This window comes from Elephas maximus, chromosome 2 (assembly GCF_024166365.1).
Source record: "Elephas maximus indicus isolate mEleMax1 chromosome 2, mEleMax1 primary haplotype, whole genome shotgun sequence".
NCBI classification, from domain to species: domain Eukaryota; kingdom Metazoa; phylum Chordata; class Mammalia; order Proboscidea; family Elephantidae; genus Elephas; species Elephas maximus.
Genome location: NC_064820.1, coordinates 24,013,783 through 24,038,392, shown reverse-complemented (window position 1 = coordinate 24,038,392; position 24,610 = coordinate 24,013,783). Strand labels below are relative to the sequence as shown.

The window sequence follows — 24,610 nt, the reverse complement described above, 5'->3', positions numbered from 1 at the left end:
TACCTATTCAATCTGTATGCTGAGCAAATAATCTGAGAAGCTGAATTATATGAAGAAGAATGGGACATCAGGTTTGGAGGAAGACTCATTAACAACCTGTGTTGTGCAGATGACACAACCTTCCTTGCTGAAAGTGAAGAGGACTTGAAGCACTTACTGATGAAGATCAAAGACCACAGCCTTCAGTATAGATTGCACATCAACATAAAGAAAACAAAAATCCTCACAACTGGACCAATGAGCAAAGTCATGATAAATGAAGAAAACATCGAAGTTGTCAAGGATTTCATTTTACTTGGATCCACAATCAACAACCATGGAAGCAGCAGTCAGGAAATCAAAAGACGCATTGCGTTGGGTAAATCTGCTGCTAAGGACTTCTTTAAAGTGTTGAAGAGCAAGAATGTCACCTTGAAGACTAAGGTGCATCTGACCCAAGCCATGGTATTTTCAATCACATCATATGCATGTGAAAACTGGACAATGAATAAGGAAGATCGAAGAAGAATTGATGCAGTCCATGGTATTTTCAGTATTCTTTGCCAACACCATAATTCAAAGACATCAGTTCTTCAGTCTTCATTATTCATTGTCCAGCTTTCGCATGCATGAGGCAGTTGAAAATACCATGGCTTGGGTCAGGCACACCTTAATCCTCAAAGCGACACCTATGCTTTTTAACACTTGAAAAAGATCTTTTGCAGATTTGCCCAATGTCATATGTCATTTGGTTTGTTGAATGCTAGTCCATGGGCAATGATTGTGGATTCAAGTAAAATGAAATTCGTGACAACTTCAGTACTTTCTCCATTTATCATGATGATGCTTATTCGTCCACTTGCAAGAATTTTTGTTTTCTTTTTGTTGAGGTGTAATCCATACTGAAGGCCGCAGTCTTTGATCTTCCTCAATAAGCACTTCAAGTTGTCTTCAATTCAGTGAGCAAGTTTGTGTCATCCTCATGATGCAGGCTGTTAATGAGCCTTCCTCCAATCCTGATGCCCCATTCTTCTTCATATAGTCCAGCTTTTAGGATTATTTGCTCAGCATACAGATTGAATAAGTATCTTATTATAATCAGTGAAGTTATTCTCAATAAAATTACCAACACTTACCTTGTAATTCTCAACTTGCTGTGCTTTTCTGTGACTATTCTTGTTTTACTTTGGTGTAGAGGTCTTTACTTTTAGATCTCCTTCTTTTTAGACTGTCACTTTCAGTCTCCTTTGCCAGATTATGCTCCTGGAAACCCTGGTGGCATAGTGGTTAAGTGCTACGGCTGCTAACCAAAGGGTTGGCAGTTTGAATCCACCAGGCGCTCCTTGGAAACTCTATGGGCCAGTTCTACTCTGTCCTGTAGGGTCGCTATGAGTCAGAATCGACTCGGTGGCACTGGGTTTGGTTTTTTGTTTTATAAATTCTTTAAGTATTAGTGCTCCTCAAAGTCCTTTTTGTATTGCTATACATTTCAAAATATATATCATGAGAAGCCCATCTCCCTATATTTTTTCCCCAACTTTTTATTTGGAAGTTTCAAAGTGGAGAAAATACCTATGAACACTTCAAATAAGTTTACAATCTCTTACTGTCTTGCTCTCTACTCTATTAAAGCAAATGACTGGTAGCTTTACACTTTACCTCTAAATACTTCAGCATAGATGTTGTGAGAATAAAATTATTCTCCTATAACCACCATAATGGTATCCCATTCAATAAAATAAGGGATACTTATTATCTCATATGAAATTTGCATTTCAATTTCATCATTTACCCTGATGAAATATAACTTTTTGTTGACCTCTTCATTTTGTTGTTATGATTCAAATACTGTCAAGGCTCACATATAGCATATAGTTGATTTATGTCTTCTATTTTAATACAGAAAATTCCCCAACCATTTTAGTCTTTTTGGTTTTTCTGTGCTTATATATTATTTTATACAGTGATTTTTTTTTTTTTTTTGTCTAAATCATTGTCTTGCATAATGACACACATTTTGGTTATGCCTGAGTAGGTCCTCATTATTAAGTTTAGCTTAGATATTTTTGATAGGTTCACTTCATAGGTGAAATGTATTCCTTATTGTATGATGTAATGTTAAATTTTCCTACTCTTATCAAGTCATGCTGATATTAAAATTATATATATCTACCTACAACCATCTCAACTATGAATGTTGTTGTCGTGCGCCATTGGGTTGATTCTGACTCATAGCAACCCTATATGACAAAGTAGAAATCCCCTGTAGTGTTTCCAACACCGTAAATCTTTACAGAAGCAGACTGCCATATCTTCTGTGTAGCAGCACTAGGTTCAAACCACTGACCATTTGGTTAGCAGTCAAGTGCACCACGAGTAGTTCTTCAATTGTGAATACTATCTCTGTTGTTCCTAATATGGTAAAGATTCCTGAATTCATATATATAATCAAGACTTTGAGCTGTAATCTATACATTCGATATACTGACTCTTTCTAACCAGATGGCTAATATTTAATACTCTGCATATTATCCAAAACTAAACGTATTATGCTTTACTTCCAACCCCTAAACATATTCTACTTCTTTGTTTTATTATTTATTACTAATGAGATCACTCTTTACTTAGTCACATAAGACAAAGAACTGAAATGCTGAAGTCTCTCAATTCATACCTCTTGCATTAAACCACTTAATCCTGTATGTTTACCTCTGAATATGACTCAAATATGTCTTCCCCTCTTCTTTCCCAGTGTGTTAATTTAGGCCATACATTTCTTTCCTACACTATGGTGATGATCTAACTGACCTCCCATATCTTCATTTGCTATTCCTTCAGTTCTAAATTTTTACCAAAGAAAAATTTGTATCGTGCAAACCTTTTTCATGTTATAATTCTGCATAAAATATTCTCTACTCTTTTGTTTCCAAGGAGGGAGTATAAGTGTTTCAGTGGTTCCTTATGACAATCTATTGTGGTGTAAGGATAAAATATTAGCATTTAGCTCTATATTTATTTTTATTCTATTTTTTATGGTTTGTAATATATAAATATTAAAAATTAATGCCCAAGTTTTTCCCTTTTGGATATAAAATTTAAAAAATTTTTGGAGAATGACTTCCCCAGATTAAGTCAATATTCTTGTTGTCCTGCCAGTCAATTCAGACTTACGGCAACCTCTATGTTACAGAGTAGAACTGCTCCATAGGGTTTTTTTTGCCTGTAACCTTTATGGAAACAGATTGCCAGGCCTTTTCTTCCGTGGTGCCACTAGGTGGGTTTGCACCGTCAACCTTTCAGCTACCAGCCGAGTGCAAACCAACTGTTTGTGACACCAGGGACCTAGATATTTGTATCTCCCTACAAATCTGAACTTAATTTCTGTTGCAGCCGTCTGCCCCTTATTTCCAGGGCATTCTGAAATAAACTAGTCATTTTAATTCTGAACGGCTCTTCTCTCAAATGGAAATATTGTACATTAGAAATTAAGTAGAAAAATGTATATCTCTTCTTATTTCTTTCCAAAAATAGAAAAATACTATTAGCATTCGTAAAGGAGAAACAAGGTTCTTATATTTTCCCAAGATTCGCTTTCCTCTTTATTTTAGGAATACCATCCTATTAATGTAAAACCCTCCTTTCTATATATTATCCAAAAAAAAAAAATTTATTTTCAGAAAAATGTCAGCTGTAATAGGGCAAATGCTTGGAAAAAGGGGCTTAAGTATCCAAGTAGTCTGCTGATATGTAGCACAATTGTAAATAACTTATACCTTTGTATTTTCTTAAGTAAATTTTGGGTAATGATAACATATGTCTTAGATTTGATTTTTTTTTTTTTTTTTAGGTCTAATCTTCAAGTCTCAACAGTCTCTTCTTTTAACACTCCCAAAATACATCCTAAAATCATTTTTTTTTCCTTAAATCTTTCCTCATATTACCAGCAAATCATTTCTGTGGCACTAGGCATCCCAATAGATTTGTCCAGCAGTGAGATGGAGAATTTAGGCTCTGCCTGATGCATATCTCAGCTCACATCCCTGGTGAGCATACAAATGTCCTCCACCCTGTCAAAGAAGCACTCATTGTGTGTTTCTTTAAAGCTACAGATTTTTAATACCAAATATTTTCAAATAAAAAAAAATAGTTTATGCATTATTGTGTATGAATTGTTTTAGAATGAATAGTTAATTATTAAATAACAGAGTAGATAATTCAGAAAACTTGAAATAGCTATTGACACTACAAACCCAAAACCCAGTGCCGTCAAGTCAGTTCCGGCTCATAGCGACCCTATAGTACAGAGTAGAACTGCCTCATAGAGTTTCCAAGGAGCGCCTGACAGATTCGAACTGCTGACCCCTTGGTTAGCAGCTGTAGCACTTAACCACTACACCACCAGGGTTTCCATCTATTGACACTATGTTATGTGATATTTTCTTTCTATGTGTTTTTCTTGCCAATTAAAATGGTCATTTTTATTTGTTGTTGTCAATGACTAATTTCATGTGGTCAAATGGTGATCAATGTTTTTGTTCAATAATTGACATAATAAAGGATGGTAATAATTTTGATTTTACATGGATATATCCACTAGTAAATTATCTTCATATTTAACTCATAAAAAAAAAATAGCTGCATTCTTATTTAAAGGCTATCATCCAAAACCAAACATTATTTACTAAAATGGCTGTATAATAATTCTGTTAATATTTATTCCTTGAGATTATTTTAAAGTGTTTTTGATTAAGAATCTCTGAAGGACTAAATATGCAAACTAGTAAATAAGTTAAGAGTATCAATATCATCACATACAATATTAACTCTTATTGAGCATTAATGGTGTGGTTGTAACATTTAAGCAAGAGTTTTTTTTTTTTTTTATCATATCTATGATCAGTGTTAACTCTTCTAAGTAGTCCAGGCTAATTATTACATTATATTAAATTAAAACCGTAAGAAGACTTTTATAAGGTTCTATTTTTAATCAATTATTATATTTTGGGTATTTCTGCATTGTTCTCAATTCAAGTTTTGAAATAAATATTTAGATTAACACAAAATAGGCATTAATAAGTATGACTGAATCAGTAAGATCCATGATATTTTGTGCTCATATTTTTATAGCTAGATAAAGAATATAAAAGAACAATGCCCTTTCCTCAGGCAGCAATAACAAAGAAATCACACTTAACAGCAATGATAAAGTCCCTCTTCTTCAGCATATCGGCAACCAGAGGGATCTTTTTTTGATCCCAGTAGAAACATGAAAAATAGCCAGAAAACAATTTACTAACATTTATAGTAAAATAGGGGTAAACTTCAAAGCCTACTGGCATATTTATAAAGTAACTGAGAGAATTGTTGTTGTTGTTAAGTGCTGTTCAGTCTATTCCAACTCTGACCTTAAGTACAACGGAATAAAATACTGCCCAGTCCTGCTCCATCTGCACAATCATTGCTACGCTTGTGCTCATTGTTGCAGCCACTGTGTCAATCCATCTTGCTTGAGGGTCTTCCTCTTTTCCACAGACCCTCTGAGACTTTACCAAGCATGATGTTCTCCAGGGACTGATCCCTCCTGATAACATGTCCAAAATATGAAAGGAAGTCTCACCATCCTTGCTTCTAAGGAGCATTCTGGCTGTATTTCTTTCAAGACAGATTCGTTCATTCTTCTGGAAGTTCATAATATATTCAATATTCTTCACCAACACCATAATTCAGAGGTGTTAATTCTTCTTTGGCCTTCCTTATTTATTGTCCATACGTCACATGCATATGAGGCGATTGAAGACACCATAGCTTGGGTGATTGAAGTTGTAAAGGATTTCATTTTACTTGGAATCAAAATCAATGCCCATGCTAGCAGCAGTCAAGAAATCAAACAACTCATTGCTTTGAGCAAATCTGTTGCAAAAGATCTCTTTAAAGTGTTAAAAAACAAAGATGTCACTTTGAGGACTAATTTGTGCCAGACCCAAGCTAACAAAGGAAATCTTAAATATATTCATGGTTTGGGAATACTTATAACTTTAAATAATCACTCACTCTGGAAGAATATTGAGACAATTAAAAGCATAAATCATAACTATCATGACTTTATGTTATGCAATTGGTAGAACAAGAACACAATTTTTTTTTTTTTAAATACATAACTTTTCTTTTTGAAAGTCATTTCTTCAGTAGTATGTTTTTCTTACGTAAGGACTTATTGTTACTGAGTGGTAGATGGGTACTTATGAATATTGCTTAAATGTGGGTGGAAGAGGAGACATCTAAAAGAGTACAATCATCTTTCATCCATGTCTTTCTCCTCTCAGACTTTCACAATAATGGAAAAGATAAATCAAAAGGTGACTTCTGTGAACATTTCTAGCATATTTCTCTACATAATGGCATGAAACTTTCCCATTTTCCCAGCTTTAAGATTCATTATCTCAAGTAACTCATCTTTCCACTGCAAAATGAGAATCAGTTTGATCGAAATATTTTGGAATTAAATACTTTTTAAGAACCGAAGAAGTTTCCACAGAGAACATCACGAACTGATCTTGGTTAATCATATCATTCACTTTGAATGATGTAATTTTAAACCATTACTTCATTTTTGTTTAGTACTTGATAAAATTTTACCTTTATGGGTTATAAAAACTCAGTAAAAGAGGAAAGCTACTGGTTATCCTTTTTTTCAAATAGAAAATAGAATCAGTGGAATGTTCTCTGTTAAGGAAAGAACATGCAGTTCTGGAGGTGTATAACAGTGGCCCACTGTACTCCACAATACCTATGGGTCATTTCTATCACATCTTACATCCTTAATGAAGGAACTGCCGGTGTAACGTAATTGGGTGTTCTGCATAGAGAACATAAATATTCATGATTAAACTAGGCAACTCATCCTCTCTTTTTTTTTTTCACTTTTCAATCAGATAGTTAAAATATACAAATGAATGCTTCAAACAAGTGTAAGGAATAAATGAATGAAATGAGGACAAATTTATTCAGCAACGAGCTGAATCTCTCTAGGTTCCTTTCTCTGGTCCCATCCTCCACCCTCTTCCACTGAATCATCAGTAAGCTGAGTTTTGTGTCAACAACCTCCTGGCTTTTCTGTGTAGGTTTACAAAATACGTATCTGGAATTTGATTTTATTTGTTTAGTTTTTACATTTATATAAATACATTGGTATACTATATTTTCTTTAACGATATTTTTTCTTCCAATCATTAATGTTGATGTATGTAGCTGCAATTGATTCATTTTTACCACTCTGTAAATATTACGTTAGATTACTCTGCCATATTTTTTTTTTTCCCAACAAATTTTATTGAACACATGTTTGAGTGGTTTCCACCCCATCCCATCCCTTGCTTTTTCTGTCTTGGTGGACTTGTGTAAGAGTCTCTCTGGAGTAAATGCTAAAATCGTGTTAAGATGGAATTTTCTAAATATCAAATTGTTTTCCAAAGTCCAAGTAGAGATTTTCACACTCATCAGGAGTGTATAAATAGGCAATTGTATACATTTGCTAACTTTTAACAATGTCACAGTTTTGAATATATGTGTATGTGCTGGCTATCAAACTGAGCTCTTTCATTAATGAAGTTTTGCATCTTCTTATATATTTATGGAATACTTTTTCTTCTTTTAGTAAGTGCTTTTTCAATACTTTTGGCATTTTATATTTTAATTGGGTTGCTGGTCTCTTTTTCTTAATGGCTTGGGTAGGTTTTCTTGTGTGTGTGTGTTTCCTTTGTATTTACTGCCTTTTAATGACATAAGTTATATGTGTTGAAAATATCATCTGTGATGTGTAGCTTCTGTTTTCACATTCTTAATGATGAACATTTGCTAAGAAAATTAATTAAATTAGAATGTATCTATTTATGTTTGGGGATTTTTGTGATATACATGAAAACTTTACCTACTCCAATATATAACTGTATTCTCCTATATTGTTTTCTAAATTTGGGACATTATTGTTAACAATTCTTGAGAGAGTTTCTTTCTTCTCTCTATTTTCTTGCCAGTGTTCTAGAAAGAAAGTGAGTCAGCATGTTACTAATGCAACAGTATTCTGAAACACTGTTTTTCACTACCAGGTTTTGTTTTTGTGTGTGCAATTTTTTTTTTTTTTAATTTTTTAATCTGTTTCCTTGCTTGCTTGCTTGCTTGCTTGCTTATTTGTTATCTAACATTTGTCTTCCACCATGAGAAGACCCTGGATTTTGTCTTGATCCCCACAATTCACATTTCTTAATATAATAATTTAATGTTCTTCCTCACTGGGACAGCTCATGCTTTCTGTGTGCCTACCTTTATTCATCTTCTTGCCTGAATATTTCTTACGTTGGCACCAACACATGGATGCATTTAATATTTTAGTCTATTTTTCTTCCAGTGTCTCAGTTGTTTTCTTGTGGAAATATAGTCTGCCATATTTCTTTTCTGGGGAAAGAATCCTTTTGTTTATTTATTTGTTTGTTTGTTCGTTTATTTATTTATAACATAGTTGTGTGTATCTATGGAGCCCTAGTTGCACAGTGGTTAAGATCTCGGCTGCTAACCAAAAGGTTGGCAGTCCGAATCCACTACCTGCTCCTTGGAAACCCTATGCAGCAGTTCTACTCTGTCCTATAAGATCGTTATGAGTCGGAATCAACTTGAAGGCAAGGGGTTTGTTTTGTTTTGGTATGTATTTTTGGCAAAAAAAGGACAATACTGAGTCCCTGGGTGGTGTAAAATGTTAATGTGTTAAGCTGTTAACTGAAAGATTGGAGATTCCTGTCCATCTACAGGCACCTCAGAGGAAAGGCCTAGCAATCTACTTCCAAAAAATTAGCCATTGAAAAAGTAGAGCACAGTTCTACTCTAATACACATGGGGTTGCTATGAGTCAGTCAACACTATTGCAGCTGGTTTTGTTTGTTTGTTTTTAACGAACAGTATAATATCCCTTGTAATTTCTATTTTAAAACCGTAAGAATAAATTTTTATCTCTTTTACGTAAAAAATCAAATATTGATACTTAGATTATTCTCCTTAAAGAAAATACCTTTTTCTGGCAAGGGGTTTTTTTTTTCCCCCCCTACTTAATTGCATTTCCGTTTCTAATACATGTTTTAATGATACAAATTGATGAAAGGACTTTCCTAATTTTAAAAAGTACCAACCATGTGTATCAATCTCACAAATAAAATCATTGTGTTTGTTTATAATATATTAGCGCAAGTTTTATTTTGTTGAAGTATTTTGTATAGTGTAATTGATATTATCACTTTATATAATTTCCTTTAAAAGTCATTATTTTCAGGATTAATTTCAAATGGCTAACCTGTGCTCAACTTGTTATTTAAAAATAATAATTTCTAGTCAAAATAGTATCAATTCATTGCTCAGTTGTACACTTAGAATAACTCTTTTACCCATGGATGATTTTGTAACATCATGTATTGGTCATGTGAAAAATATTGGTTGAGATATGTAGATCTTCCAAATATTGACACATTTAATTATACAATATGACATATTGTATTTGTTAATACCACTAATTGTCTTATCAAAAAAATCTTTAAGCATTGGAAACTGTGAAAGTCATCACGGCAGATAAACGATTTCCAAAATTTTAATTTTTCTTGAAAGCTTTAATTTCATCATTGGTAACTGTGATGGTTAAGGTTGTATGTCAGCTTGTCTTCGCCATGATTCTTAGTGCCTTGGCAGCTATGATGTACTTTGGCAGTTATATAATGATGTAATAACTGCATGTTTAGATCTGCCATGAGCATCTAATCAGCTGAAAGGGAGTTTCCTTGGGGTGTGGCCTGCCTCCAGTATATAAATGGATGTTCCGACAAGACTCTCGTTTTGGATCCTACATCCAGCTTATCATCATCTGACCTCTGGTTCTTGGGTCTTGAGCTAACAGCTTACCAGCTGATCTTGGGATTTGTCAGCCTCCACAGCCTCCTGCTGTCTGACCTGCCAATCTTGGGTTCATCAGTTCCTGCAGCCACATGAGTCAGGAGATGCCTCCAGCCTGATGCCTGTCTCACAAACTTGGAACTTGCCAGCCTTTAGAGCTACGTGAGACATTTTCTTGAGATAAATCTCTTTTTGTATGTATATACATATTTTATATACGCTTCACTGGTTTTGCTTCTCTAGAGAACCCAACCAAAGACAGCATCCAATGATAGCAACTGTTTTCCTTTAAGTGACAATCTCTCTTTGTTCATTTCCAAATTAAAAAAACCCAGTGCCATCGAGTTGATTCTAACTCATAGTGACCAAATACCCAAGTTAAATGACCAGGATTGGCTTGAGGCTGTATTAAGTAAAAGTGGTACTCCATTAAAAAAAAAAAAAACAGCTAGTTTGCAACCCAACCAACCGAACATGTGCTTTTTCCTGGTAATGCAACAGATGTGCTTCAAGTGTTTTTTGTATTTCTTCACAAAGATGTGGACCCAAGGTCAATATTTAATTTATATATACATATATATTTTTTTTTATTCTCAAGAAGAAATACTATTTTCCCCCCTCTGTGATTGTGTTGAAATGGAGCCAGAGAATACAGTAAGTCTAGTAAAGTTTGGAGTCACTCCTTGATTCATGCTAAGACATCAGCTTTTTTATCCACCATTGTTTTTAGCCATCAATGCTGCAATCCACACAATGAAAACAATAAATGTAATGTATAATTGTCATAAATATAGTTTTGACCTCACTAACCACATGCTAAGGTATCAGGGACTTGGAGAGGTCCAGGCACTACATTTCAAAAACTGCTGTTTTAATGTAATTTTCTATTTCAGAGTTTGAGTAGCTTAGATTTTATGCAAATATATCATATGGAAGAAAATCATAAAATCTGATATAACTTACAGAGACATTTTAATGGATAAAATTATACATAACATAATTGTCATAGTTGTGCATTCAGTTATTATGAACCTTTTGACACTGAAAATAAATTGAAGTAGGCTGGCCTAGTTATTGCTCTGCAAGCCCTTTATGCCAAGCCTACTAAATCATCATCATTTAAGAACATAATTAGCATATCTCATTAGCTAATGAAGATAATGAACATTAAAATTCTTTCCCAAATTATGCTTTCTCCTTTATCACAATTTAGCAACAATGTCCTTTCAGGGTAATAACAAAATTGGCTTACAAATGACCCTTATACTAACGAACGAGCAGCACCTTGTATCAAGGAGCAAAGGATTATTTATTCGTTGCTTTCCTAATTATATTATGTAGTACAGTTGTATTGCTGATGACTTTCCAATAGGTTCAGTCAACTTGTTCTTTGGTATCATTATTCTGTTGGAAGAACAGTGCCAAACCCCATAAGGTACATATATTTTTTAATGTATTTACAGTGTGGTTAAAGTTAATTTCTACATTTCACATATTTAAGAACTGATTATAAGTATCAATGCAAATAGATTATAAAAGCATGTTATAAGTAATGTGGTATTATTTTTAACAGGGGAAGGTTATATTTGTTTTAACTCCCTATTTTCTTTTTCTAAAAAAATGCATTTTTCCTGGTTTTTAATGCTAAATTCACACTTAAGAAAATGTGAAATATTAAAAAAAAAGGTCTGTTGATAGTTGATATTCTTAAAAGGATCATGCAAAAGGAAAAAAAAGCTTTTGAGTTTACTGAAATCATGCATTTTATTTACCTATATAAATCATAAGTTGAATTAGGAATTCATCTGATTCTTACTATTACTTCGAGAGGTAGTTGTGTTAATTTTAATACTGCATAACAAATTACTACAAACTTATTGACTTAAAACAAAATCTTCTTATTATCTCATAATTTATGTGAATCAGGAGTCCAGGTGTGGGTTGGCTTGCTCTCACAAGACTAAGCAAGGTGTTGTCAGGGCTGTGATATCATCTGAGGCTTAGGGTCTTCAGGTTTTTGGCAGAATTTAGTTTCTTGCAGTTGTAGAACTGAGATCCCCTTTGTCTTAGGCTGGGCTCTCTAAAACCAGTAAAGTGTATAAATATATATAGAGAGAGATTTATATCAAGGAAACAGCTCACCTGATTGTAGACGCTGGAATTTCCCAAGTCCTTGGATCAGGATAGAGGCCTCTCCCAATTCACACAGCTGCAGAAGCTGGCGAACCCAAGATGGTCAGGTCGGTGAGCAGGGCTCCCACTCACAGGCTGTGAAGGTCGATGACCCAAGATAGACAGGCAAGACTGCAAGATTTCTTCTGATTCATGTAACTTTAAGGGCTGGTCAACCCAAGATTGGCAGGTCAGGGAGCAAGATTCTTGCTCACAGGCTGTGAAGATCACTGAATCCCAAGGTCTACGGGTAAGCTGCTAGCTCAAGTCCCAAGAACCAGAAGTCAGATGACAAGAGACAGCTGCTGGATCCAGAACAAGCCAAAAGCCTTGGCAAGGACAGCAGGAAGGAAGTAGGCAGCGAAGGGTGGAGAGATGAAGGCTGAGGCGTCTGTGAGCCCCCGCAGGTCCCATCCCCACCAGTACCACTCAGCAGATTCCATCAAGGGGGTAATCATGTATCAGATTTCAACAGGGAAGTGATCACATTATACAGCTGCCCAAACCCTGAGAATTATGGCCCAGCCAAGTAGACACACAATCTTAACCATCACAACCTCTTCTTGCTGACTGTGAGGTAGTTTTCTCTATGAGTTCCTAGAGTCTGCCCTCAGCTCCTAATCAGACATGACAGCTTATTTCTTCAAAGCTAGGAGAAAAATCAGCCAGCTCTGAAGAAGTCTTAATAGCTAACAACATAATCCCAGGATTGACTGTCCCATAGTAATCCTAGTTCCTGCCCACACTAAACTGGAGGTGCTTGGACAGAACATGTACATCAGTGGGGATGAATCTGCCACCCTCTGACACCCAACTATTCATGTCTTTTTTAAGTGCAAAATTAGTCACCCTCTTCTAAGGTTCTCAAGAGTTGAATCCCCGTTACAAAGTTAGCTCAAAGTCCAAAATCTCATCTAACTCTTATCAATTTAATGTCCAAAGTATAAATCAGGCCAGATGTGAATGGGGCACCTGAATGAAACCCATTAAGTCCAGCTCCTGAAACACAATTCTTCCCCATCTGTAGATCTGTGAAATGAGAGATGAGTTATCTCCTTCCATCACTCCCATCACCAAATCACAGGACAGGCACAGAGCAACAGTTATATATATTCTAGTTCAAAAGGGGAAAAAAATGGAAGGTAAAAAGGAATAACTGCTTCATCAGAGTTCTAAACTGTTGGTTTTCTTTTTGTTTTGTTTTGTTTTTTCAGTTTCAAGGCCTGTAAATAAGCCTCGGTGGTTTTGGCTCTGGGCTTTTGGTTCAGAATATTTGTAAGGCATTCCCTTAATCTCTTGAACTTGCTCTTGTGTGACTGAAGACTCTGACCTTTTGATCTAAAGTTTTAACTAAAGACTGTAATCACATTCTCTACCTTCTCTCTATGCCATACATGTGGCAGCCATTTTTAACTTTTAGCATCTTTTGCCATCTTAAAGGACCGAAAATTTTTAAAGTTATTCAGTTCTCATTCCTTCCTGTTTAACAGTTCTTCCTTTAATTTAACTCTTTCCTATCACATTTTGATATAAGCAACATGAGGAAACCAGGTACCTTTGGCATTTAGCTATATGTTTGAGTTTAGCATTCGTAAGTTCTGCTTCCCACATGACCACAGGTCACAATCATTATAATTGTCTACCACCATACAACCGAAATTTTTGTTCTTCCAGTTTTCAAAACATGGTCCTCCTTTTCTTCTGAGTTTTCACTGGTAGGGTCTTCTCTGTTCAGAATTTCTACTAACAGTCTGTTCAAGGTGATTTGGGCTTTCTCTAATTCCCCTCAAAATTCTTCCAGCCTCTACCATCTGCCTGGTTCCAATGCTATTTCCATGTTTTCAGTCATTTGTTACAGAAGTACTTTATTTCCAAGTACCAAAATCAGTAATGTTTTCTGTCCTGTGCAGGAAATTATCACGGACTTTGTGGCTTAATACAGCATCCATTTATTATCTTACGGTTTCCGTGGTTCTGGAGTCTGAGCATGGTTTATCAGGGTTCTCTGCCCACTGTTTTACAAGGCTGAAATCAAGATTTCAACTTGGACTGTGATCTCATTTATGTCTCAGGGTCAAAATAACTGGAGTTTACTTCCATGGCTAATGCCAGCTTTCTTGGAATTCTCTGGACCCCAACTCTGCCAATAGCTAGCTGTTGACTATCCCTTGAATATTTGAGTATTTTAGGACTCTCTAATTCTGTCCAGTAGTTCTGGTAGTGGGTATGAGTACACTGATCATGATACTGTCTTTTTATACAAATAACACGTCTTCTACGTTTGTTTGCCAACTGCGCCCTCCCCCCAATGAGATATTCTGTAAATCAGCTATGCTAATTTTTTTACAGCAACATGTGGAAAAAATGGCATAGCAGCACTTACAAAAATATTTTTCAGGGGGGAGGGCACGGTTAGCAAACAAATGTTGAAGGTGGACATTATTTGCTTTAAAATACAGTAAGCACTGGGCATGGTGTTGAAAAATAACAAGAACTTACTACACCCTTGAATGCTATAGTCAATTTATTAGTGAATTACTTATGGTTCAATACAATGTTTAAAAAAACATTTAGAATATTAAAGATATCCTTAAAATATACAAGTTTATGTACAGTTTTAGTATTACAAATACTCATAACTTTTGATATGATAGAGGTATCCACTTTGCTAGTTAAATTCAGATATTGGAATACCGACTGAAACCAATATGGTATAATAAAAATCGTTAAGGTAAATGAGTGTATAGTTGATGAGCAAATGGTCTTACCTCTCTGTTTCCTTCTCCATTAAAAAAAAAAAAAAAACTAGAAAAAATATTTCTCTTGTGTATTGATTGTTAGGATAATCTTTCATCTGCTGGCCCATCTGATAAGCTACCACTCCACGGTGGCAACCTCCATAAAGCCAGCCCTAACCTTTCCACTTCAAGTTCTTAGTAGTGCTTTGTACCCTTATTGTTGATTTTGCTGCTTTATTGACATTATATATTCTGAACTCCTGGAGTGTATATTCTGTAGCCTCTTCTTTCTTGCTACCAGCATGCCTGGTCCATAAAAAGTTAGAGATGAATGCCTGTAAAATAGAAATATTAATGAACTATAATATACAGAATTAATTTTTTTTTTAGTGTTTAGAACATAATGTATTGTTAAAGAACAGGTTTTCATAAGCCAAAGTTTGGGAGAGCATCTAGCCTAGTTATAGTCCTAAGTGGGATCATTACTTTGATTCTCGTCTTCTTCTTCCTGAATCTGGCTTATTTTATGCTCTAATTTACCATTCTCTCTTTTGCCTCTCCTTAAGTGGGGAATTTCACTGAAGGAAACATTGTTAACCTGTGCTTTGGCTTGCTCAGATTTTCATCTACTTCTATAGCTTTTGTTATAATTAGTAATTTTATTTATTTCTGTACTTACATTTACATCTGTATTTATCAGTGTCCAACCACTTTTGAGTAACTACATTTTCTATTTAAATATGCATAGGTATATATGATATTGATGTTGAAAAGTTTTATCATATTCTTTTATTTTTCCTTCAGAACGCGGTAACAGGAATGTATAAGAAGAAAATATATCAACAGAGATTCATGAAGTGAATTATAAGGTAAACATTTCTGTTTTATTAAAAATTTGTTATATTAAAAATGTTATGAAAAGTCAAAATTATTGACATATGGTTTCTCTAAACAATCTTTTAAACTTACAGTAAGATAGCTATTCAGCAAAGTTCTGTGTTTTAAAAATCCTTCTTTTTAAAAAAATATCGATCTAACCTGTTCTTTTCTCTAATAAACTCATTTAAAACTCATTACCACAGTCATACTTTTCAAATGCCATAGGACTAGCACGAGCGCTCTGACATTATGCAATTTCTTTTAGACGGTTTTAAATTTTCTTAAATATGCTATAATTCTCATATATTTTCTTAAATACATTATCTTCACAAACTGATTTTATAGATTTGTGTTCTTTAAGTATCCATAAGTCAGATTATATATGTTTTATTAAGTAAATTTTTTCTAGACATAAATCTCTTTTCTAATGAACAGTGAGGTTATATTTTGTAACATATCTTTAAGACTCAGACTTTAGGTTTATAATTGATCCTAGCTATTTTTTTTTTTATTAATCATCATTTAACTACTTAAATCTGTTTTACAAATAAGGTCTAACACACACACATATAAATATATATGTGTATATATATATACCTTTGAACAGTAAATAATTATAATGGCTGTGAGTATTGGAATAATTAATAATAGATAGAAGTGTACCTTCTAATATTTTGGTGAGTGATTAATGATATCTGATACAAAATTACCTTGCATTATAAAAATATCTCTTGAGCATTTGAATATCCTAGCAAAAATGAAATAAAAGGAAACAAGTCATGAGATCCAGTGTCATTTAATCTTATATGAAATAGTCTCCATCACACATATTTTTATACTTGCCTGACTTTTTAGGTAAGTAAACATATATCTTACTAGATTTTGCTTATTTATATAAATGGAAAGCTTTGAAAATGCTGATATTTCAAAACACCATTTCCAAGTCAAATTCTATTGGTTTTTACAACGTGGCTGTAAATACAGTAAATAAATGTGTCAGGTGCCAACATTATTTCAATTTATAACCAAAACATAGAAGAAAGAATGAAAGGAAAAACAAAGCTAGAAGTGGTTTTACACTAGTTGTCCTTGTAAGCTGAACTGTAACCATGCCTTTATATTAACTTTCTATTAAAACTGACTTAAACTTTGATTATTTTAAGTAATTCTCAAGACACTATTATAAAATATAACATTTTGAAGATTTTAATATCAAGACAATATCCATCTTTTAGAAGGCAGACTTGGAATTAATACACTTGAAAAATTAAATACTTGCTAATATACTGATTAGTCATGTTTGTAATTTTCCTCTCAGTGTACAACCTCCCCTACTCTGCGTTAAAACCATGAGTATTCTAGTAAAAAGTGTAGTCTTAAATTTCAGAAGACTCTCTACACTTTACTCTTCTTTAATAATAAAAGGAAAACTTTTTGCTACTGGGTGGAAGCCCCTGGTTCTACTCAGCATGACTCATAGCAGCCAGTAAACGAGAGACCGAGGTGGGAGAGTGAAAAAAAAAAATCTTTATTTTGCTGTTCAAGGAAAAAACAAACAAACAAAAAAAACAGTCCGGGCTGCTGCTGCCAAGACTGCTCAGTGAGGGCAAGGAGAAAGGTTACTTTTAAGGCGTTTGCAAGTAGGAAGTTCACGCAAGTTACATCAGCAACATTCCTAATCCCACGACGCAGGCGCAGTGGCGTTTACATATTTTTTTTTTTTTTTCCCCGCCCAGGATCTTAAAGTATTGGGTGGGGGGGAGGGGTGTCGAGCAAAGGAAACAGGATTCTAATGCAAAGTTCTTGGGTGAATTATAAAAGCTGCTTGAGGCAGTGGAATTTTCTGCAGCCTGGGGACCTCTGTCTTATTTTCATGATAATTTTCTCAGAAATAGGTTTTCAGGAAAGCATATGGTCTACTTTAAATTAGTAATTGATTTGTCTTTTTTTACAGTAGGGTTCAATATATATCTGTTGATTGTATACCGGAATGGAACTAGGAACTGCATTCTAGGATATAAATTAGTTAACTGTTCCATAACTTTAAAAAAAAAAAAATCCCATGTTTGATTGTAGGCAGTCAAAATAAGCAATTTATGCTTAGTTAAATGACTGTGACTGTAATTTATACATAGTTAAACACAAAGTTTATAGCATACCATTTTAGGTGGGTTTTTTTCTTTTACAATAATGAAAAAGATCATATAATGCATGTTTACCTTCATTCCTTAATATTTACTCCTCTATTTTCTTGTCTCAAAAACGTGACTAGTAATCTATTTCATAGAATTTGTATTAGAAAAAACTATAAGGTGTGTGCTGTTTTACTTGTTTTTTGTTCCCATGAGCTGCTCTTAGCCCAATAAACATTCCTCATATTGCTACACAGAGCAACCAAGTAAATTACATAGCTTTCTTTATGGCAACATTGAATAAATGGTATAATACTATAGTTATGAGTATTTACTGAGTGTATTTAGTAAGTGATCCGTGTTTGTACATTCATTTACTCCTCAAATAACCCTATGATTAAAGTACAAATATTCCTTTCCACGTGAACTGTGGGTAAAATGAAATGGCATGATATGGATAAGACTTTAGACAGTTAAATTTTTATATCAACTAAAACACAAAAATAAGATGTAATTTTAAGTACTTTCAACATTTGCTTACTCTTGCCTTCTTCAAGGCAGAGGATTAGAAGTTATAATCAAATGATATAAAAAAATCAACAAGGGGCCACTAGCTACAAAAGGTCACCTGAAATTGACTTGCTTGCTCATATTTGGTTTCACTGGTAAAGACTCTGATTTTTAGTTACAGCTGATGATATATTGCATTCTGTTTCAATGAAGTAATTATGAAAAGGGGCATCAGGGACTTCTGTGGTCGTCAGGAAACTGGCCTTCAGTATTTGTTTCTGCTGCTGCTTTCTTGGTTGCAGGAGTCCACGGCAATGAGAGTTTGTGCCCCTGTCTCTCAGATGAACATTTTTCTCGTGCAGTCACGGTGGATTTATAAGCACTTTGTATCCTCTGGGGAATAGCTGGCTTCTTATGAGAGAGAATATGATCATGTACTTCCAAATTTCTTGTGCATTTGTTGAAGAACAGAATTATTCGTGTTGCTTAAAGTCAAACATTTATCCCTTTTCGCTTACTCGACAGTGTCAGCTCTTTGAAACATGCCTCATTGATGAAATAACACGGATCCAGGCTGCATTAAATCTATCACATCAAGTCTTTCAAATCTCACCAAAATCTTTTACATCTTAAAAGAAAAAAGCTCCCCCAAAACATAACTTCATAAAATACAATTTCAAATTTAATTTACACAAATCAAAGGGGAATTATTTAACATGCATTTCTAAATAAATAAATATTGTATTTCTTGAAAGTTTGCGATGTGAGTATTTATTAGAAAAAAAAATGTTGCATAAATCTTGGTGTATATGATCTCTTCTTTGAGCCAATTAGAAATGTTCTTATATATTTCTTTGTTTCTAAATATTCTACCACTCTCCCTTTTAATTTAATTTCTTCATCCTTTTTTTGTTATTGATTATTTAACAATCTACATCCTATTATTGAGAAGTCACAGTGCCTAAATACTGTGACTTCAAACCACTAGCAGTTTAGCTCAGTCACTTCATGGTTTGGCTAGATAGCTTATCATCCAGGTGTTCTGTCTTGGTAATCTAGTGCTGCTGTAACAGAAATACCACAATTGGATGGTTTTAACAAAGAGAAGTTTATTTTCTCACAGTAAAGTAGGCTAAAAGTCCAAATTAAGAGTGCCAACTCCAGGGGGAAGGCTTTCTGTCTCTGTCAGCTCTGGAAGAAGGTCCTTGTCCTTAAGCTTCTCCTGGTTACAGAGCTTCTCAGGTACAGGGACCCCATGTCCAAAGAACATGCCCTGCTCCTGGTGCTGCTTTCTTGGTGGTGTGAAGTCCCCTGTCTCTCTGCTTGTTTCTGTCTTTTATATCTCAAGAGATTGTCTAAAGACACAGGCCAATCATGTAGGTAGAGTCCTGCCTCACTAACACAACTGCCGCCCATCCTCTCTCATTAACATCATAAAGGCAGAGTTTACAACTTATGGGAAAATCACACAATACCAGGAATCATGACCCAGCCCAACTGATTACACACATTTGCGGGGGGGACATAATTTAATCCATGATAGTCAGGTAGTTTATCATCCAGGTGTCTGGGTTGGCTCACCTCATTAGCTTCGTATGGCTATCTCATTATCAGCTTCTCAAAGTCCTGGAGTAAAAATCGCTCATCTTCTCTATGAATTTTGGCACATCAACCTAGAGAAATATTGGACGTTTCAATTTTTGTCCACTTACATTATATTTTAACGCCAGGAATTATTCTTGCCTCTTTACAAATACTAATTAAGCTAATCTTAGAACAACACCTTGAGGTACTATAGTGCAATGAATCACTTTTACATGGCCTTTCTAGCCATGGGCTTTTAACTCCCACAAAGTGATTGGCTAGAACTATGCAAATTGAGTGATTTGTACTGCACCTATGGGATTGGTCAGTTTGTGATCTTGGTGGAAGGGCCATGCCTTGAAATTGACAAAGGGTTTCCTTACATAAGGGGCAAACCCACAGAGGTTAGGGGTGCTCACTACCATCAAGAAAAAGAGCCTGGAGTCGAGCACATCCTTTGAACCAAGGTCCCAGGGAACCTCCTAGACCCAGAATAAAGAGCAAACATGGAATATTGTGTGAAGTGGTGGGCTTGCCAGTCCACAGAGCAAGCGCTGAGCACCTTCGGGCAGTAGACTTGCTGGTAGAGCTAAAAGAGCTGTGAAAATTACCTGTTCAGGAAAAAGGCTTGAGTATGCCCTGTGCAGGGGTTGCCTTGTACAGGGGTTTTCCTACAGCAGGCAGGAGCCGAATGCCTGTGGGGAAAAGGCTTGTCAGCAGAGTTAACAGAGTTGTAACACTTGCTTGTACAGGACAAGAGGGGCCTGAGTGTGCCCTGTGCAGGTGTTGCAGCCCCTGCCCAGGCAGTGTGGGCCCAGGTAGCGTGGCAGCAAGAGAGTTCCACAGACCAGGGATGCATGGCAACAGTCCACAGCAGAGGCCAGTGAGACCCAGGGGCAGAGCAGAAGCCTTGGGAGCCATGTAGACCCCCTGAGCAGTGTGGTGGTAGCCTGACGCAGCAGTGACATGAACATAACATCTTGACCTGAACCACAGTGTGCCTGCCCAGGAACATAAGAATGCATATGGGTAATCTGGAGAAGAGTAAGCATTTCCCCTTTGGAAATCTGTTGTTACTGTTTATTGTGTGCTTTCTATAAATAATAATAATGGCTTTCATTTTGCCAACACTATGTAAGTGTCCTATATGTCTGGCTCAAACATAGATGAACATAGCACCTATGGAATGGTTGATGCCAGTGGATATGTGTTCCTCATCCCTGGCAATCTCATGGCCACCTGGAAGTTTGAGGCACAGCCTGTCTGCATGTGCAATGCAGATAGACAGACATGCACATCCGGCTCCTTACTATTATTAAATGTGAACAATTTTAGCCCAGGGGGATTAAGTAAATTGCCCAAGGTAAGCAATGGAAATGATATTTGATCCTAGGAAGTCTTTATAGTTTGTGCTATGCTGTATTAAAAAAGGAAAAAAAAAAGAAAGTTGATTTTGCATCCTAATATGACTTAAAGGCAAATGAAAAACCTACTACTAGAATGATTAGTTAGTATGAGTGATTGTGGTTAAGACACTGTGAGTTGAATTCAAGTCCAAGATTTTCTCGTTACTATTCTTGAAACTGTGAGTAAGCCACTTTACTGCTGTAAGCTTCTGTTTTCTTGTCTCTAAAATTGGATAATTATAGTGCAGTGACTGATCCACAACTCAGCTGGATGTTGCAAGTAACAAATAAGGCAAAGTGTGTAAAGTTCTTTGGAAAATGTAAAACAACATTGCTCTTACATTATTTTGTATAATTTATCATACAAGCAATAAAAAGAGGGGTTATTGCAGTATACATAAGTATGTAATCTTTGTATGTATGTATGTGTGTAGTATGTATCTACCATCTTGGAATGACTATTAGATCAGAAACTATAAGAGGTGATTGACTAATAGTATCTTACCTCACGTTTCTTCAGTAATCTGAAGCAGATATTATAGCCATCACTTTAGACATAAAAACAACAAAACAAGCAAACAAAAAACTAAAGGCTCAGGAAAGGGCAGTAATTGTCTTAAAGTCACAAAGCTAGAAAATGACAAAGAATTTGCATCCAGTTTCCTGATTCTAACATCCATACTGTCACCACTGTACTCAACTCAGTCTTCTTTGGGGAAAGAATGTTAATCTGACCATGTCTAGTGAACTATAGTGTTTTCCTGCCTCCTTTTCTTTTCTTTCCGTAATTGTTGCAGTTGCTCGATGCTGTCAAGTTGGTTCTGACTCATAATGACCCTATGTACAATAGAAGAAAACGCTGCCTGGTTCTGTTCCATCCTCACAATCTTTGTTATATTTCAGCCCACTGTTGCAGCCACTGTGTCAATCCATCTCATTTAGGATTTTCCTCTTTTTACTAATCCTCTACTTTCCTAAGCATATCTCTTTCTCCGAGGACTGGACCCTACTGATAACATGTCCAAAGTATATGAGACGAAGCCTTGCCATCCTTGCTTCTAAGGAGCACTCTGGCTGTACTTCTTCCAAGACAGATTTGTTTGTTCTCCTGGCAGCCTATAATATATTCAATGTTCTTTGCCAACACCATAATTCAAAGGCATCAATTCTTCCTCTGTCTTCCTTATTCACTATCTAGCTTTCACATGCGTATGAGGCAATTGAAACCACCACAACTTATATCAGGCACACCTTAGTCTTTAAAGTAACATCTTTGCTTTTTTTCATAGTTTAAAGAGGCCTTTTGCAGCAGATTTGCCCAGTGCAGTACTTCCTTTGATTTCTTGACTGCTGCATCCACAGGTGTAGATTGTGGATCCAAGTAAAATGAAATCCTTAACTATTTTGATCTTTTCTTCATTTATCATGATGTTCCTTATTTGGTCTTGTTATGTGGATTTTTGTTTTCTTTATGTTGAGGTGTAACCCATAGTGAAGGCTATAGTCTTTGATATTCATCAGTAAGTGCTTCAAGTCCTCTTCACTTTCAGCAAGGAAGGTTGTGTCATCTGTATATCTCATGTTAATGAGTCTCCCTCCAGTCCTGATGCCATGTTCTTCTTTGTCTAGTCTGGATTCTCAGGATAACTTGCTCAGCATACAGATTGAATAAGTGTGGTGAAAGGATACGATCCTGATGCATACCTTTCCTGATTTGAAATCACGCAGTATTCCCTTGTTCTGTTCAAGCGACTGCCTCTAGGTCTATCTATAGGTGCCTCATGAGCATAATTATGTTTTCTGGAATTCTCATTCTTTTCAATGTTATCTATAATTTGTTATGATCCATGTAGTGGAATGCCTTTGCGTGGTCAATGAAACACATGTAAACATCTTTCTGATATTCTTTTCAACCAAGATCAATCTGACATCAGCAATGATATGCTTCATTCCACCTCCTCTTTTGAACCTGACTTGAATTTCTGGCAGTTCCCTGTTGATGTACTGCTGCAATCGATTTTCAAATGATCTTCAGCAAAATTTTGCTTGTGTGTGATATTAATTATATTGTTTGATAATTTCCACATTGTGCTGGATCACCTTTCTTTGGAATGGGCGCAACTATGGATCTCTTCCAGTTTGTTGGCAGGTAGCTGTCTTTCAAATTTCTTGGCATAGATGAGTGATCACCTCCAGCATTGCATTCAAATGTTGAAACATCTTAATTGGTATTGCCTCAATTCCTGGAGCCTTTTTTATTTTGCCAATGTGTTCAGGCAGCTTGGACTTCTTCCTTCAGTACCATTGGTTCTTGATCATATGCTACCTGCTGAAATGGTTGAACTTTGATCAAAACTTTTTAGTACAATGACTCTTTTGTATTCCTTCCATCTAATTTTGATGCTTCCTGCATTGTTCAATATTTTTCCCATAAAATCCTTACTATTATAACTTGAGGCTTGATTTTTTCTTTAGGTTCTATAGTTTGAATAATGCCAAGTGTTTTTTTCTGTTTTGGCTTTCTAATTCTCGGTTTTTTCACTTTTCATCATAGTCCTTTATTTTGTCCTTTTGGGCCACCCTTAGAAAACTTCTGTTTAGCTTTTTTACTTCATCATTTGTTTCTTACCCTCTAGCTATTCTGCATTCAAGAGCAAGTTTCAGCTCTACACCATAATTACCAGCCCTTTAAGTGCTAAAAATAGTAGCAGCCAAGCTGTAGGCCTTTAACCCACCATGTGATATTTCCTTGATTAAAGAATATTTACCTGAATGCCAGTTTATTATTTTTTTTAATTTTAATAAATTATTGACTGGCCACTGTAAACCAGTTATTAGGTAATTGGCATACTAAATCTCATTCGACATTTAGAATACTACAATTAAATAGGTATTGTCTCCATTTTACTGATGTGGAAACGAAAATTGGATTCATTGTGTGTTGTTGGGTACCAACACCCTACTCTTAACAATCAGGAGCGTGGGGGACATTTGGTTTCATTCCCCATACATGCAGCATAGTTGAGACGGCCTGATAATTAGAGCTATTGCTTTCTTTCTAGTTATGGATTCATGATTAAACCCATATAATTTTTACTTTTTGCTTTTCTTCAAGTAAAACACTGGAATCGAGCTCCTACTTCAAAATCTCTTTAAAATTTGTGCAAAATGTTATTCCTATATGCAATTTATGCAGAGTTGTCAAAACTTTCATCGGATTCTCAATGGGATTTGTGACTAAAAAGGATTTTAAGTAAATAAAAACAACAGAGAGAAAAATCAT

At 35.3% G+C, this 24,610-nt stretch overlaps 1 protein-coding gene across 1 annotated transcript in view; it reads left to right on the top strand.

Annotated features, from left to right (window-relative positions):
• LOC126063261 (cadherin-18) overlaps nt 1-24,610 on the top strand; it is a 1,172,813-nt gene that overhangs the window by 317,624 nt on the left and 830,579 nt on the right. Inside the window, exon 5 of the mRNA XM_049861519.1 lies at nt 15,621-15,685. The gene's annotated coding sequence lies outside the window, so the exon portion shown is untranslated. The remainder of the gene's footprint in view (nt 1-15,620; nt 15,686-24,610) is intronic.